The following is a 14,872-nucleotide window of genomic DNA, read 5'->3' on the forward strand; positions in this document are numbered from 1 at the left end:
TTCTTTCACCACCTTCCAAACAATCTTCCAATGGTTACTTGAATGCGTACATAACTAAAATCCATGAGATAGGTCAGAACTAAAACACATGAGATAGGTCAGTCTTAGGTGCCTGATATTTAGGGCATGCAGTTTTTCTGTCCGGTTTCAATTCTGCCCTAAGTGAGTCAAATTCGTAAATTGTATTGTACATAGTTTTAACACTCCAAACTTAGCGTATTACCATCTTACTAGTAATTTTCTGTATAGATTCTATTACCTGAAAGTAATTTGCAAATCATTGGGCAGTAAATTGTGCAGTATATGCTGTCACGGGGAGACTAGGTGGGCGAGAGCTAATAACCCGGGCCCCTGCAATTTCCCTCAGACTAGGGAAATACTGACTGACCCTCTACCTGAAGTTTACACTGAAGGTGTGCATGTTCAGGCCTCGAACCTCACCCTGCCTCCTGTTTCAACCCTAAGCTGAAAACCTCCGCACTCCACCCAGTGAATGCAATACACCAATACCCACAGTTAGCACAGACAAGGATAAAGGAAAATATACACCACGCTGCAGTCACTCAGGAATTCACTATAAATGTGCAGGGCAAAATAAATACAAATATAGGAAGGAGTAAGTAAGACAAAGGAAAATACACCACCAGCAACGAATCTCCAACAACCAGCTCTCCACTCCGGACCGAGATAACAACGCACAAGACAGAAGCTATAATCGGCGACGCCCAGGAGAACTATTTAAAGGCCATGGGAATGGCCCAGCTTCCAATCCGAGGATTAGGTAAATTAACCCCGGAACAGCTAGACAAAATCTAGCAGACGCCAATGAGCAAATAGTGGTCAAAAGCGGAATTACCGCTGTCTGTCGGACGACCTGGTCTGAACAGCGTCCGACATGACAGATGCTTGGTCTTTGTGCTGTGATCTCTGCTGGAACATGGAGTTTTAGGACTTTGATACATCAGCTTGCACATGACACTGTCCCTATGGAAGAAATTAAAGTAATTTACATTCCAGAAGAGACGACATGTGACATCCCACAGGGGCGTAACATCTGCGATTGCAGAGGTCACAACCGTACCCATGTGGGTGGAGGCTCAATGACGTCAGCATAATCCTCAACTGGGTGTGCATCCTCAGACCCACGTTTAGTTGAAGTGTATTGTGGCACAGAGACACATCGGGTCTGTGTATGGCAATACACACTGCAGGCAAATCCGAGGTCAGAAGTTGACTATGGGGGAGCATTATACTGCTATGGGGGTGCATTATACTACTATGGGGGTGCATTATACTACTATGGGGCTTTATTATACTCCTACAGGGGTGCATTACACTATATATCTCTCGCGTATCACCCCTACTCTGGAACCCTCTACCACAACACATCAGACTCTCGCCTACCATCGAAACCTTCAAAAAGAGCCTGAAGACCCACCTCTTCCGGCAAGCCTACAACCTGCAGTAACCACCGATCAACCAAACCGCTGCATGACCAGCTCTATCCTCACCTACTGTATTCTCACCCATCCCTTGTAGATTGTGAGCCTTCGCGGGCAGGGTCCTCTCTCTTCCTGTACCAGTTATGACTTGTATTGTTTAAGAATATTGTACTTGTTTTTATTATGCATACCCCTCCTCACATGTAAAGCGCCATGGAATAAATGGCGCTATAACAATAAATAATAATAATAATAATATATGACTATTGGGGTGCATTACACAGCTATAGGGGTGCATTATACTACTATGCGGTGCATTATACTGCTATGAGGGTGCATTATATGACTATCGGTGTGCATTTTACGACTGTGGGGGTGCATTATACTACTATAAGGGTGCATTATACTGCTATAGGGTGCATTATAATACTATGGGGCGCATTATATGACTATGGGGTGCATTAAACTGCTATGGGTTTGCATTATATATGACTATTGGAGTGCATTTTACTGCTACTGGGGTAGATTATACTGCCATGGGTGTGTATTATACTATATACTACTATGGGGATGCATTATGCTGCTATGTGGGTGCATTATACTGCTATGGGGTGCATTATACTGCTATTATGGTGCATTATACTACTATGAGGGCACATTATACTGATTTGGGGTGCATTATACTGTGTATGACTATGGGTTGCATTATACTGCTATGGGAGTGCATTTTACTGCTATTGGGGTGCATTATAATATATATGACTATGGGGTGCATTATACTTCTGTGGGGGTGCAATACACTATATATGACTATTGGGGTGAATTATACTCCTATGGGGTGCATTATACTAAACATGACTTTTGGGGTGCATTATACTGCTATGGGGGTACATTATACTCCTATGGGAGTGCATTATACGACTATGCGGGTGAATTATACGACTATGGGGGTGCATTATACAACTATGGTGGTGTATTATACTGCTATGGGGGTGCATTGTACTATATATGAATATGGGGTGCACTATACTTCTGTGGGGGTGGATTTCACTATGTATGACTATTGAGGTGCATTATACTCCAATGGGGTGTATTATTTTATACATAACTATGGGGGTGCATTATACTGCTATGGGGGTGCATTATACTATATATGACTATGGGGTGCATTAAAATACTTTGTGGGTGCATTATGTTATATATGACTATGGGGGTGCATTAAACTACTTTGTGGGTGCATTATACTTCTATGGGATGCATTATATGACTATGGGGTGCATTATACGACTATGGGGTACAGTATACTGCTATTTGGATGCATTATACTACTATAGGGAACATTATACTACAATGAGGGTGCATTATACTACTATGGGGTGTTACACTCGCGCCCTGACTTGTTGGCATGAGCAAGGGGGTGTGGCCCCACTGTGCCACAAACCAGACTACCCTGGAAGGGGCGTGACTAAGTAGCTACCTTGGTGTTCACTGGAGCCTCTGATGGTGAGGTCAGGCTTGTGCGGCAGGTAGCTACCAGGTACCACTCCAGGGTGTTGTCTGGCTGTGGCTGCTGATCCCACTGGGGGATGGAACACTAGCAGGCAGGCGGGCACACCTGAGACTCAGGCAGGCACGGCTGAGACGCAGGCAGGCATGGCTGACACACTGGCAGGCGTGAGAGATATATGGGAACTGGTAGGGACCTGTTCAGACAGTAAGGACAAAGGCCCTCCAGGTGCGGAACAAGAGTGGAGCAGAACAGCAAGGAGCAGAGCAAGGCAGAACCCCAAAGATCAAAGCAAGGCAGAACCTGTCATGAATCCCAATGGCTAGGGATAGCAAGGGACAAGCAAAGTAATACAAAATATCGGACGAGCTCTAGGGTGATGGAACCTGGGCTGACCGCTGCCCTACGCCTGACAAACGCAACTAGAGATAGCCAGGGAGCGTGCCTACGTTGGTTCTAGACGCCACGCACCAGCCTAAGAGCTAACTAGTACTGCAGAGAAAATAAGACCTCACTTGCCTCCAGAGGAATGAACCCCAAAAGGTATAGTTGCCCCCCACATGTATTGACGGTGAAATGAGAGGAAGGCACACACATAGAGATGATATATATAGGTTCAGCAAATTGAGGCCCGCTGTAAACTAGAAAGCAGAACGATACAAAAGGGGTCTGAGCGGTCAGCAAAAAACCCTAATCAAAAAACCATCCTGAGATTACAAGAACCCATGTGCCAACTCATGGCACATGGGGAGAACCTCAGTCCACTAGAGCTACCAGCTAGCATAGAGAAATAATAAGCAAGCTGGACAAAAAAACAAACAACTGAAAATCAGCACTTAGCTTATCCTGAAAGATCTGGGAGCAGGTAGGCAGGAACCAAACAGAGCACATCTGAATACATTGATAGCCGGCAAGGAAGTGACAGAAAGGCCAGGTAAAATAGGAAACACCCAGCCTCTGATGGACAGGTGGAAACCAAAGGCCGCAACCCACCAAAGTCACCCAGTACCAGCAGTAACCACCAGAGGGAGCCCACAAACAGAATCCACAACAGTACCCCCCCCTTGAGGAGGGGTCACCGAACCCTCACGAGAACCCCCAGGGCGATCAGGGTGAGCTCTATGGATGGCGCGGACCAAATCAGTCGCATGAACATCGGAGGCGACCACCCAGGAATTATCCTCCTGACCATAACCCTTCCACTTAACCAAATACTGGAGTTTGCGTCTGGAAACACGAGAATCCAAGATCTTCTCAACAACATACTCCAATTCTCCCTCCACCAGCACCAGAGCAGGAGGCTCAACCGAAGGAACAACGGGCACCTCATACCTCCGCAACAACGACCGATGGAACACATTATGAATAGCAAACGATGCTGGGAGATCCAAACGAAAAGATACAGGGTTAAGAATCTCCGAGATCCTATAAGGACCGATGAACCGAGGCTTGAACTTAGGAGAAGAGACCTTCATAGGGACAAAACGAGAAGACAACTACACCAAATCCCCAACAAGAAGTCGGGGACCCACGCGGCGACGGCGATTAGCAAACTGCTGAGTCTTCTCCTGAGATAACTTCAAATTGTCCACCACCTGATTCCAAATCCGATGTAGCCTGTCCACCACCACGTCCACTCCAGGACAATCCGAAGACTCCACCTGACCAGAGGAAAAACGAGGATGAAACCCTGAATTACAAAAAAAAGGAGAGACCAACGTGGCAGAACTAGCCCGATTATTAAGAGCAAATTCGGCCAGTGGCAAAAAAGCAACCCAGTCATCTTGATCAGCAGAAACAAAACACCTCAAATAAGTTTCCAAGGTCTGATTAGTTCGCTCCGTCTGGCCATTCGTCTGAGGATGGAATGCAGACGAGAAAGACAAATCAATGCCCATCTTGGCACAAAACGTCCGCCAAAATCTAGACACAAACTGGGATCCCCTGTCAGAAACGATATTCTCCGGAATCCCATGCAAACGAACCACGTTCTGAAAAAATAAAGGGACCAACTCAGAGGAGGAAGGCAACTTAGACAAGGGCACCAAATGAACCATCTTAGAAAAGCGGTCACACACAACCCAGATAACGGACATTTTCTGTGAAACCGGGAGATCAGAAATAAAATCCATGGAAATGTGCGTCCAAGGCCTCTTTGGGATGGGCAAGGATAACAACAACCCACTGGCCCGAGAACAGCAAGGCTTAGCTCGAGCACACACTTCACAAGACTGCACAAAGGTACGCACATCCCTAGACAAGGAAGGCCACCAAAAAGACCTGGCCACCAAGTCTCTAGTACCAAATATTCCAGGATGACCAGCCAACACAGAAGAATGGACCTCGGAGATGACTCTACTGGTCCAATCATCCGGAACAAACAGTCTTTCTGGTGGACAACGATCCGGTTTATCCGCCTGAAACTCCTGCAATGCACGTCGCAAGTCTGGGGATACGGCGGACAATATTACCCCATCCTTAAGGATACCAGTAGGCCCAGAGTCTCCAGGAGAGTCAGGCACAAAACTCCTGGACAAAGCATCTGCCTTCACATTCTTTGAACCTGGCAGGTATGAAACCACGAAATTGAAACGAGAAAAAAACAACGACCAACGAGCCTGTCTAGGATTCAAACGCCTGGCAGACTCAAGGTAAATGAGATTCTTGTGATCAGTCAAGACCACCACACGATGTTTAGCACCCTCAAGCCAATGACGCCACTCCTCAAATGCCCACTTCATGGCCAAAAGCTCCCGATTACCCACATCATAATTGCGCTCGGCGGGCGAGAATTTTCTGGAGAAGAATGCACATGGCTTCATCACCGAGCCATTAGAACTTCTCTGTGACAAAACCGCCCCCGCTCCAATCTCGGAAGCATCAACCTCAACCTGAAAAGGAAGTGAAACATCTGGTTGACACAACACAGGAGCAGAAGAAAACCGGCGCTTAAGTTCCTGAAAGGCCTCCACGGCCGCAGGAGACCAATCAACAACATCAGCACCCTTTTTAGTCAAATCAGTCAAAGGTTTAACAATACTGGAAAAATTAGCAATGAACCGACGATAAAAATTAGCAAACCCCAAGAACTTCTGAAGGCTCTTAACAGATGTAGGTTGTGTCCAGTCACAAATCGCCTGAACCTTGATGGGATCCATCTCAATAGTAGAAGGAGAAAAAATGTACCCCAAAAAAGAAATCTTCTGGACTCCGAAGAGACACTTTGAGCCCTTCACAAACAGAGAATTGGCCCGCAGAACCTGAAACACCTTCCTGACCTGTAGAACATGAGACTCCCAGTCATCAGAAAACACCAAAATATCATCCAAATACACAATCATAAACTTATCCAGATATTCACGGAAAATATTGTGCATAAAGGACTGAAAGACTGACGGAGCATTGGAGAGTCCAAAAGGCATTACCAAATACTCAAAATGGCCCTCAGGCGTATTAAATGCGGTTTTCCACTCATCACCCTGTTTTATCCGCACCAGATTATACGCACCGCGAAGATCTATCTTAGTGAACCACCTAGCCCCCTTAATGCGAGCAAACAAATCAGTCAATAATGGCAATGGATACTGATATTTGACTGTAATCTTATTCAGAAGGCGATAATCTATACAAGGCCTCAGGGAACCATCTTTTTTTGCCACGAAAAAAAAACCTGCTCCCAGAGGGGACGAAGATGGACGAATATGTCCCTTTTCCAAGGACTCCTTAATATAATTCCGCATAGCAGTATGCTCTGGCAGTGACAGATTAAATAAACGACCCTTAGGGAACTTACTGCCAGGAATCAATTCTATAGCACAGTCACAATCTCTATGGGGAGGGAGCAAATTGAGCTTAGGCTCCTCAAAAACATCCCTATAGTCAGACAAAAACGCAGGGATCTCAGAAGGAGTAGATGAAGCGATTGAAATCGGAGGTGCATCATCATGAACCCCCTGACATCCCCAGCTTAACACAGACATTGTTTTCCAGTCCAGGACAGGATTATGAGTTTGTAACCATGGCAGACCAAGCACTAGTACATCATGTAAATTATACAGTACAAGGAAGCGAATCACCTCCTGATGAACGGGAGTCATGCGCATGGTCACTTGTGTCCAATACTGCGGTTTATTCATAGCCAATGGTGTAGAGTCAATTCCCTGTCAGAGGAATAGGAACTTCCAGAGGTTCCAGACTAAAACCGCAGCGTTTAGCAAATGACCAATCCATAAGACTCAGGGCAGCGCCCGAATCCACATAGGCATCGACGGAAATGGAAGACAGTGAAGAAATCAGAGTCACAGACAAAACGAACTTAGGCTGCAGAGTACCAATGACAAAAGATTTATCAAGCTTTTTTGTGCGTTTAGAGCATGCTGATATAACATGAGCTGAATCACCACAATAAAAACATAATCCATTTTTCCGTCTATAATTTTGCCGTTCACTTCTGGACTGAATTCTATCACATTGCATAGTCTCAGGTGCCTGTTCAGAAGACACCGCCAACTGGTGCACGGGTTTGCGCTCCCGTAAACGCCGATCAATCTGAATGGCCATAGCCATAGACTCATTCAGACCTGTAGGTGTAGGGAACCCCACCATAATATCCTTAATGGCCTCAGAAAGACCATTTCTGAAGTTTGCAGCCAGGGCGCACTCATTCCACTGAGTAAGCACCGACCATTTCCGAAATTTTTGACAATATATTTCCGCTTCATCATGCCCCTGAGAGAGGGCCAACAAAGCCTTTTCAGCCTGAATCTCTAGGTTAGGTTCCTCATAGAGCAATCCCAATGCCAGAAAAAACACATCCACACTGAGCAATGCAGGATCCCCTGGTGCCAATGCAAATGCCCAATTCTGAGGGTCGCCCCGCAGGAAAGATATTACAATCCTGACCTGTTGAGCAGGGTCTCCAGAGGAGCGAGATTTTAAAGAAAGAAACAATTTACAATTGTTCCTGAAATTCAGGAAGGTAGATCTATCCCCAGAAAAGAACTCTGGAATAGGAATTCTAGGTTCAGACATGGGAGTGTGAACAACAAAATCCTGTATGTTTTGAACTTTTGCTGCGAGATTACTCAGGCTGGAAGCCAAACTCTGGACATCCATGTTAAACAGCTAATATCAGAGCCATTCAAGGGTTAAGAGGAGGTAAGAAGCAGCTAGACAGCAATTAAGGGCTAGGCAGCAAAACTCTGAAGGAAAAAAAAAAAAAATTCCCTTCAACACTTCTTTTTCTCCTGCTTCAGCCCAAACAATTAACACTTTGTGGGCCGGCTATATTGTCATGAATCCCAATGGCTAGGGATAGCAAGGGACAAGCAAAGTAATACAAAATATCGGACGAGCTCTAGGGTGATGGAACCTGGGCTGACCGCTGCCCTACGCCTGACAAACGCAACTAGAGATAGCCAGGGAGCGTGCCTACGTTGGTTCTAGACGCCACGCACCAGCCTAAGAGCTAACTAGTACTGCAGAGAAAATAAGACCTCACTTGCCTCCAGAGGAATGAACCCCAAAAGGTATAGTTGCCCCCCACATGTATTGACGGTGAAATGAGAGGAAGGCACACACATAGAGATGATATATATAGGTTCAGCAAATTGAGGCCCGCTGTAAACTAGAAAGCAGAACGATACAAAAGGGGTCTGAGCGGTCAGCAAAAAACCCTAATCAAAAAACCATCCTGAGATTACAAGAACCCATGTGCCAACTCATGGCACATGGGGAGAACCTCAGTCCACTAGAGCTACCAGCTAGCATAGAGAAATAATAAGCAAGCTGGACAAAAAACCAAACAACTGAAAATCAGCACTTAGCTTATCCTGAAAGATCTGGGAGCAGGTAGGCAGGAACCAAACAGAGCACATCTGAATACATTGATAGCCGGCAAGGAAGTGACAGAAAGGCCAGGTAAAATAGGAAACACCCAGCCTCTGATGGACAGGTGGAAACCAAAGGCCGCAACCCACCAAAGTCACCCAGTACCAGCAGTAACCACCAGAGGGAGCCCACAAACAGAATCCACAACAAGAACCGCAAGGAGCTAAACAAGGCAGAGCCGCAAGGAGCGAAGCAAGGCAGAACCGCAGAGTGAGAGCAGAGCGGAGCCGCAGAGCAAGAGGAAAGCCGCACAGTGCAGAGCCAAGAGCAGAGCAAAGTCACAGGATGCAGAGCACAGACACAGGAGGCGGAGCAGAACCACAGGAGGCGGAGCTGAGAGCAGAAGGAAGTAAACACATGGAAACACATAGATATGGAAGGCTCAAGACTGGGATACAAACGGACACAGGAATAGGACCAGGTTAAGACAGGAATGGGACAAGGCACAGAAACAAGGACACAGACCAGGGTACAAGGCCCACTGGGTGGCAGAAACAAGAGTAACAGAACACAGGTATAGACCAGGGTACGATGCACCACTGGGTGGTTAACACAAGAGATTGAGACAGGACCTGGCACCTCAGTAACGAGAAACTGATGGAGGAAGTAAGTTGCTCAGGCATTCCCCTAGAGGTGGGAATGCCTTAAGTACCTGATGCCTCTTGGCAATTGGCAGGGGACACATTAGGAAGGTGCACACAGTCTCAAGAATCAGGATTTGCAGCTCCGCCTCCCCCAGGCACACAGCCAGAAAGCATGCACAGAGCAAGCAGGAGACATGAGGCACACAGCATGGAGCCGGCAGCAGACAGAACTCACAGTATGGCCCGGAGAAGTTGGTGTGTAATGCAGGTGGAGGATGGGAAGCCATGCAGTGATGCTGTAAGAGTTGTTACATGGGGTGCATCATACTACTATGGGGTTCATTTTACTGCTATGGGGGTGCAATTTACTACTATGGGGGTGTATTATACTACTATGTCATGCATTATACTGCTATGGGGTGCATTATACTCCTGTGGGGGTGCATTATACTATTGTCGAGGTGCATTATATCACTATGGGGCCGCATTATACTCCTATGGGGGGTGTTTTACCGTACATATGACTATGGGGTGCATTATTCTGCTATAGGGGTGCACTGTACTACTATGGGGGTGCATTATACTACTATGTGGGTGCATTAGACGACTATTGGGGTTCATTAAACTGCTATGAGGTGAATTATACTACTATGGGAGCGATTTATAGTGCTATGAAGGTGAATTATGTTACTATTGGGTGCATTACACCATGTTCCAAATTATTATGCAAATTATATTTTTCTCGGATTTTCCTAAATGGTCGGTGCAAATGACAGTCATTGTAATAAAAGTCATCACCCATTAGATTATACATCGAAAGTTATTGAAGAAACCTCCCAATGATAACAATATAATCTCCAAAATGAATAAAAACTCAAAATGCACTGTTCCAATTTATTAGGCACAGTAGAATTTCTAAACATTTGATATGTTTTAAGGAGGTCACATTCACTGAACAAAAAAGCTATTTAACTCCAAAACATCATAACAGGCCAAGTTACATGTTAACATACGAACCCTTCTTTGATATCACCTTCACAATTCTTGCATCCATTGAACTTGAGAGTTTTTGTAGAGTTTCTGCTTGTACTTCTTTGCATGAAGTCAGAATAGCCTCCCAGAGCTGCTGTTTTGATGTGAACTGCCTCCCACCCTCATAGATCTTTTGCTTGATGATACTCCAAGGGTTCTCTATAGGGATGAGGTTAGGGGAAGATGGTGGCCACACCATGAGCTTATCTCCTTTTATGCCCATAGTAGCCAATGAGTCAGAGGTATTCTTTGCAGCATGAGATGGTGCATTTTCAGCATGAAGATGATTTTGCTCCTGAAGGCACATTTCTGCTTTTTATACTATGGAAGAAAGTTGTCAGTCAGAAACTCTATATACCTTGCAGAGGTCATTTTCACACCTTCAGGAACCTTAAAGGGCCCTACCAGCTGTTTCCCCATGATTCCGGCCCAAAACATGACTCCTCCACCTCCTTGCTGACATCGCAGCCTTGTTGGGACATGGTGGCCATCCATCAACCATCCACTACTCCATCCATCTGGACCATCCAGGGTTGCTCAACAATCATCAATAAACAAGATTGTTTGGAAATTAGTCTTCATGTATATCTGGGCCACTGCAACCGTTTCTGCTTGTGAACACTGTTTAGGGGTGGCCGAATAGTAGGTTTATGCACCACAGCAAGCATCTGAAGGATCCTACACCTTGAGGTTCAAGGGACTCCAGAGGCACCAGCAGCTTCAAATAACTGTTTGTTGCTTTGTAATGGTATTTTGGCAGCTGCTCTCTTAATCCAATGAATTTGTCTGGCAGAAACCTTCCTCATTATGCCTTTATATGCATGAACCCTGTCTGTGCTCTGTTTCAGTCACAAATCTCTTCACAGTATGATGATCACTCTTAAGTTTTCGTGAAATATCTAATGTTTTCATACCTTATCCAAGGCATTGCACTATTTGATGCTTTCCAGCAGCAGAGAGATCCTTTTTATTTCCCATATTGCTTGAAACCTGTGGCCTGCTTAATAATGTGGAACATCATTTTTAAGTAGTTTTCCTTTAATTAGAATCACCTGGAAAACTAATTATCACATGTGTTTAAGATTGATTTCAGTGATCCATTGAGCCCTGAGACACAACACCATCCATGAGTTTATTTGAAAAACAAAACAATTAAATCTTTATGACACTTAAATCCAATTTGCATAATAATTTGGAACACGGTGTATATGACTATAGGGGGCATTATACTACTATGGGGGTGCATTATACTACTATTGGGATGCATTATACTGCTATGGGGGTGCATTATACTGCTATGGGTTTGCATTATACTATATATGACTATGGGGGTGCATTACACTGCCATGGAGTGCATTTTACTGCTATGGGGGTACATTATACTGCTATTGGGGTGCATTATGCTATGTATTGTTATGGGGGTGCATTGTACTGCTATTGGAGTGCATTATACTGCTATTATGGTGCATTATACTACTATGAGGGTGCATTATACTGCTATAGGTGTCATGTCGGACGCTGTTCATACTAGGGCGTTCGACAGACAACGGTAATTCCGCTTTTGTCCACTATGCGCTCAGTGGCGTCGGCTAGATTTTGTCTAGCTGATCCGGAGTTAATTTTGCTGGTGCTAGGATTGGAAGCTGGGTCACGCCCACTGCCTTTAAATTGTACTTCTGAACATTGGGCGTCGCCGATTATAGCTTCTGTCTTGTGCTTGGTTATCTCGGTCTGGAGTGGTGGTCTTGGAAAAGGAGTATCGTATCTGGTGGTGTATATTTCCCTTTGTCATATTTTCCTCCTTCCTATATTTGTATTTGTTTTGCCCTGTGCATTTATTGTGTATTCCTGAGTGACTGCGGCGTGGTGTATATTTTCCGTTATCCTTGTCTGTGCTAACTGTGGGTATTGGTTAGTGGTCTCTTCACTGGGTGGTGGGTGGAGGTTTCAGCCTAGGGTTGAAACAGGAGACAGGGCGAGGGTGGAGGCCCAGACATGCACACCATCAGTGTAAACTCTGGGAGAGAGTCAGTCAGGGTTTCCCACAGTTGAGGGAAATTGCAGGGGCCCGGGTTATTAGCTCTTGTCTATCTAGGCTTCCCGTGACAATGGGGGTGCATTATACTGTGTATGACTATGGGTTGCATTATACTGCTATGGGGGTGCATTATACCATGTTACCATTTATGACTGTGGGGGTGCCTTATACTAGTTAGGGGTGCATTATACTGCTATGAATGTGAATTATACTACAATGGGGCGCATTATACGACTATAGGGGGCTTTATACTACTATGGGGGTGAATTATACTACTACTGAGATGCAGTATACTGCTATGGGGGTACATTATACTGCTATAGGGCGGCATTATACTACTAGGGGGTTTGCATTATACTATATATAACTATAGGAGTGCATTATACTGCTATGAGGGTGCATTATACTGCTATGGGGGAGCATTATACTATATACTGCTATGGGGGGGCATTAAGCTATGTAGTGCATTATACATTTCTAATTTATATGACAATGGGGTACATTATACTGCTATAGGGGTGAATTATACCGCTATTATGGTGCATTATACTACTATGGGGGTATATTATACTGCTCTGGGGGTGCATTATACTGCTTTGGGGGTGCATTATACTGTGTTTGACTATGAGTTGCATTATACTGCTATGGTGGTGCACTACACTGCTTTTGGTGTGCATTTTACTATATATGACTATGGGGTACATTATACTTCTATGGAGGTGCAGTACACTATATATGACTATTGGGGTGCATTATACTCCTATGGTGTGCATTATCCTATAAATGACTATAGGGGTACATTATACTACTGTAGGGATGCATTATACTACTAAGGGGTACATTATACTACTATGGGGGGTGCATTACACTACTATGGGGTGCATTATACTGCTAAGGGATGCACTGCACTGCTATGGAGCCACATTATACTCCTATGGGGTAATTTATAGTATATATTACAATGGGGGTGCGTTATACTGCTATGGGGGTGCATTATACTGCTATGGGGGTGCATTAAACTATATACTGCTATAGCGGTGCATTATACTGCATATGATTATTGGGTGCATTATACTGCTATGGGGGTGCATTATACTGATATTTGGGTGCATTATACTATACCTTACTATGGGGTGCATTTTACTCATATTGGGGTGCATTATGGTCTTATGGAGGTGCATTATACTATAAATGACTATGGGATTATACTGGTTTGGGGGTGCGTTATACTCCTGTGAGGGTGCAGTATACTACTATGGGGTGCATTGTCCTGCTATAGGGATTCATTATGCTATGCGGGTCCATTATACTGCTATGGGGGTGCATTTTACTGCTATGGTGGTGCATTATACTGCTATGCGGCCACATTATAGTCCTATGGGGGTGCATTATAGTATATATGACTATGGGGTGCATTACACTGCTATTGTGGTGCATTATACAATAGGGGAGCATTATACTACTATGGGGCTGCATTATACTGTATGCACTTAGATGTACTTATATTGTATAGCTCAAGTCTGCATAGACTTCATTCTGCAGTGTGATTCCTATAAGTGTGTCCTAGAAGTGTGAAGATTACAGTAGAATTAAAACCTGAATTGAACCTGAAGGGAACTGAAGATAACTGGCCGGTCACTGTAAACAATGTTTCTGTTTATTTTCACTCTCACCCCTATAATCCTTCACTTTATGCTACCTCCCCTAATCCCTACACCAAGTAAGGAACTGTTTATCTCTGCTTCAATCCTCCCCATCCATCTCACCTCCTCTTCAAAACTGGTCCTTAACCTACAATCCTCTGCCTCCAAACACAGACAGCCCCCTCATGCCCTCTCCTGCTCCCACCTGCTAGCACTTTCTCTGCTCCTTCTCACTGCTGGTGATATCTCTCCAAATCCTGGTCCTCCTCACCACATTCCCACAGTCATTTCTACCTCCCATCCACGCTCTATCACAAACATCCGTAACCTCTCTAACCTTATACCCATTCACACAGCCCCCGCTTCCCCAGTCCCACTTACAGGAGCTCTGTGGAACGCGCGCTCTGTCTGCAACAAGCTTTCCTACATCCATGATCTTTTTGTTACTACCAAACTTTCCTTCCTCGCCATCACCGAAACCTGGCTCACCCCTTCTGACACAGCCTCCCCTGCTGCACTCTCTTACGGTGGCTTCCACCTTTCTCACACACCCCGCCCCAGCAGCAAACATGGCGGAGGAGTTTGTTTTCTCCTGTGAGATAACTGCTCCTTCACCCCAATCCCACTGCCACCCGTTACCCTCCCTTCTTTTGAGGTGCACTCTGTGCGCATCTACTCTGTTGTGAATTCCGCTCTTGGGCTCCCTCCGGTGGTTGTAAGTGGCACTTTTGTGAGTT

Source organism: Ranitomeya variabilis, chromosome 7 (assembly GCF_051348905.1).
Source record: "Ranitomeya variabilis isolate aRanVar5 chromosome 7, aRanVar5.hap1, whole genome shotgun sequence".
NCBI lineage: Eukaryota > Metazoa > Chordata > Amphibia > Anura > Dendrobatidae > Ranitomeya > Ranitomeya variabilis.